Below are 4,728 nucleotides of genomic sequence, written 5' to 3' on the forward strand. Positions count from 1 at the left end.
CTCAGGTCATAATCTCACGTTTCCAGAGTTCAACTTCTACATCGAGCTGTCTGCTGTCAGCCTGGAGCCTGCTTTGGATCCTATGTCTGTCTGTTTGTCTGTCTCTCTCCCTCTGCCCCTCCCCCAGAGAGGGGGGCCTCACTCAAAAATAAATATATTTTAAAAAATCGTGTAGCAGGTCTGGTTAATGCTGGATGGGATAGTATGCCTTACTGCAAATGTTACCTACTATTGCTTGTCACCCACGCATGCACATGCCAGTGTGTGTGTGTGTGTGTTTCAAATCCATTATTTATGTTCATTTTGTTTTTCAGGTTTTTTTTTTTAATGATTTGATTTTTTTTTATCACCATAAAAATATGGAGGGTGGGTTATGTGGTTTTCTTCAGTTAATTGAAACTATGGCTAGCTGGGGGTGTTGGTGGGGGAGGTTTGTTTTCTTCTTCCAGCTGCAGTCGTCAGCCATTGCTGAGGTCATTCCAAAGTATAAACCTGATAGAATTTTCTAGGAAAAATCTATGGCCAGCAAATGGCCGATCCATATTTTAAAGGGAAATCCCTCTATGTTTATATATTAGAGTCCTCAGTTGCAGAGACAAAGCTGCTTTATGTATCAGCCAATGTTATATAATTTTGCGATGTTTAGATAATGAAGTATCTGGGCATTAACAACATAAGGCAAAAACCTCTTGATTTTTATTGACACGATGAAAAACCTAAAATGCCAGTTACTTATGAAAGTTAATGATAGTATTTAAAGTGTGACCTTGTACCAGACACATTCCGCACGTGGTTAGCGGACTGAAGCCATTCAGACCTGGGTCGTTGTCAGAAGATAGGGGGTCCATATGCATCCAAATGATGCCTTCGTCTCTACCTCTCTGGCTGTACATGTGTTTTTACCTTGTGGGTAGAGGCAGTGCCAGTGAGATAAGGAAGGTGCAGCTGGGCAAAGAGCTAGTAACTAGGTCTGCTATGTGAATGATAGTGATCTAATAAACAGACTTAACATGGAACCAAAAATACTGTTGGAAGGGACCAACCTTTGAAATGGGCCCCGAGAGAGAGTGCATATTCAAGGGTGTGTTGGGGCAGAAACATAGAAATAAACCATACTTTAATATGGACATTGGCTTTAGAGCCACTGAGTTTTTCTATACAGTGATTTGTACAAAAGGAGGAGTCTTTTTCTGAGTATTTTTCAAAAAATCAGAGCTGTTTACAACTTTTTTTTTTTTTATTAAACTCACACATCACCTTAAAAAGAAACCAAGGACCTACCGATCCTTGCTACAATGTAGATGAACCTTGGAAACATAATGCTAAGAAGCCTGGCACAAAGGATTACATACTGTGTGATGACATTTACAGGAAATGTCCAGAAGAGGCAAATCCGTAGGGACAATGCAGATTAGTGGTTACGGGGGAGCTGCAGAGGGGACCCTGGGGAGTGACTGTTAGCAGGTGCTACCGGGTTTCTTTTTGGGGTGATGCAAATGGCTGGATTAAGTAGTAGTGATGGTTAAACAACTTTGTGAATATATTAAAAACCATGAGTTCTATACTTTGAAAGGGTGAGTTTTATATTTTGTGAATTTTACTTCCGTTTTAAATCCCCCTGTTCTCCACAGGCCTACTCGCCAGTATTTGACGTGTATCCCTCCAAATGCTTGTGCACATAGGATCGTGCTATACACACACTTCTGCACCTGTCCTTTTCCCTTGAACAATTAGATTTCTCATGTTGTGTTTAGTGTCTCCGCTCCGTTGCAGTATGTGGCTGACCGGAATTGTGCCGCCCGTCTCACATACATCTTTATGCCCTTATGAGGGGCATTTCTTAGGCTAAATAAAAGGTATATACATTTAAAGTTTTAATAAAATTTGCCATCCAAAATATTTGCATCAATTGAAAAGTTCATCTTCTAGGGATTAAGCGCCCCTGCTTTTCCACTCCAAAAGGAATGCCTTTTTTAAAAAATTTTTTAATGTTTATTCATTTTTGAGAGACAGAGAGAGAGCATGAGTAGAGGAGGGGCAGAAAGAGACGGAGACCCACTCTGAAGCCGGCTCCAGGCTCTGAGAGGTCAGCACAGGGCTCAAACTGACGAACCACGAGATCATGACCTGAGCCGAAGTTGGACGCTCAACTGAGCCACTCAGGCGCCCCAAGGAATGCCTTTTAATGGAAAGAGTTCTGGTACCTTCTTTTAAAAAAACATGATACCTGCTGTATAGAAAACTGTAGGGTCTTGATTTTGTGGTAAAGCCCATAGAGACTGTATCTCCAAGTAGAAAAGTAGAATATGTATTATTTTGGGGAAACAATCGATTAAGTCAAAGGTTTTGTTTTATGTGTGTTAGTAAGAGTAGTAATAGGTGAATCTTTTCCCTTCTTCCTGCTTCCTGGAAAGTAACAGATTGTTAATAGCTATTCATTGTTTCCAGATGGATCAGCTTCTCTGTGTGTTTGGCGTCATGTGTGACTTGGTTCAGTGTGCTTGAAGGGGTCAAGCACGGTTTTGTTGAAGAATTCTTATGACCTTTATCTGTCATGATGGTTCTTACTCCTGAAATCATGAATGTGTCTAATGACTAGTCAGTTATGTAAAAACAAGATGATACCATTTGAACTTTTCAGCTAGTTGTTTTGTCCTTGTATGAATAAAGTCTAAGACAAACCAGAAAAATGGACTTGATACATATCATGCTTTCAGCTCATTTGCAAAAAAAAAAAATGATTGTTCTCATGTAAGAATTTCAAGCAACAGTTACCTTCATGTCTGAAAATAAACTTTTGGTAAAAATAACACAATTATTCAGTTATGCTGGTCGGTCAACATGCGGGGGACCAGCCCACGCACCCAGTGAAAGGTCTCTGAGTAGGAGGTTGGTGTCGGCGCAATATCTATAGCAAAGAAGACAGACAACATGAATGGTGGTAAAGCCACACTTTACTAAGATAGTCAGTGTCTTATAAACCATAGGTGATTACATTTTTTTCTTTAATGATTACACATAGTTTATGGTCCTTGAAAGGATAAAAACATGTTCTGGGAAGGATCAGTTTTTATCGCAGAGGAGAGAACAGCCGTGAGAACAGAAGTAACAAAACAGGAATGAGGGAGTCTGTCTCTCAAAGAATTTTCTTTTCTTCAAGGCCCTTTAGCAGTTATGTCTGGCCAAGATGCTTATTATCCCAAAAGTTAATTTTAGACAGAGGTTTGTGTTTGCCCCCAACAGCAGGCAATGGGCTGGGAACAAAAATAATGTAAGGGAAAGCTGGTGTCACTAACTGACCCAAGTTGATTCCAAACTTAAAGGTATATGCCTTTTTGCTTTTGCATAGCAACGAGAAAATCATAGACACGTTAAACAGAAGCCACATGTGCAGCCCAGGAGGCCAAATGTTTCACAGTCTTTTGACTTGCTCTGCAACTTCCCAAATAGTTCTCCTGAGTCCCGGAGGCATAGCCATCACTGGTCACTTACATAGATTCTCCTGTGCCCGCAGGCAGTGCCATCAACGGTTGCTATGTGGAAGGTTTTTTGGCCTACTGGGCCCCAAAATATCCCCCTTTTTACTTAAGAACTGAGTAGCTTTAAATTCCAATCGAAGGCGAGAAACACTAGATTTGAGGCACCGGTATCAGAGATTTGTTTATGCAGAGTGCTTAATTAAGTCAAAGCTTAGGTCAGAGTGATTCCAAATCCCCAAAATGCGTTGCTGTACCTTGTACCAAGAATGTTCTGACTCATTTACCTGCAGGGGAATGACACAAATCCATTTGTAGTCTGAATGGCATCTTAAAGATAATTGAATTTTTAGAGTTAATAGCTCTTGACCAATAGACATAACTGCTTCTTTTAGGGCATCAACCTTATCATTAAGTTTTCTAATAATAATTTCTTGAGTAGTAAGAGCTAAAGTCACATATTTAGACATACTGTTAACAAAGGAGGCTGTATGTACTTTTTAAATTAAAACAACAGTAGATACAGTGAGCTTTTTAATTTGTCCCCAAGTAGGGAGGGGACTATTTTTGGTTTTAAATGACAGACGGATATCATTTGTCTGTTTGCAGGAATGTAGGCAGAGTCTTTTTATCTTCTGACTCAGGTTGATGTCTCTGATCTGGCACCCAGATGGGTGAATCACTGTCCTGTGGGAAAATACAAGCAAAACCTTGAGCTGCAGTTAGTAAGACATCAGGGCCTTTCCAAGTTCCTGAGACCACATCTTTCCATTTCACTAGGGGCTTTGTGGTCAGTTTGTTCTGCCAATGCTTAAGCATTGGGGTTCCTCCGGAATTATCTGGAGTCAGGTGATTTAATACAAACATACAATGAGCTAAGATCTGATGAGGTGCGGCATACTTAAAATCTGAATTTTGAAGTCTTACTATTTGATTTTTTAAAATTTGATTAGTTCTTTCAATAATGGCCTGGCCTTGGGGATTATAAGGAATCCCAGTTGAATACTGAATGTGAAACTGTTCACAGAGATTTTTAAAACTCTTTGATGTATATGCTGACCCATTATCAGTCTTAATTTTGAAAGGCATTCGTAATGCAGAGAAGCATTGAAATAAATGTTGTTGAACGTCCTTAAAAGCCTCTCCAGTTCGGGCAGATGCGAAAAGCGCATGAGAATAAGTATCCACCGTGACATGGACAAAGGACAATTTTCCAAAAGAATTAACATGAGTTACATCCATCTGCCATAAA

This window comes from Suricata suricatta, chromosome X, assembly GCF_006229205.1.
Source record: "Suricata suricatta isolate VVHF042 chromosome X, meerkat_22Aug2017_6uvM2_HiC, whole genome shotgun sequence".
In the NCBI taxonomy this organism is placed as follows: Eukaryota; Metazoa; Chordata; class Mammalia; order Carnivora; family Herpestidae; genus Suricata; species Suricata suricatta.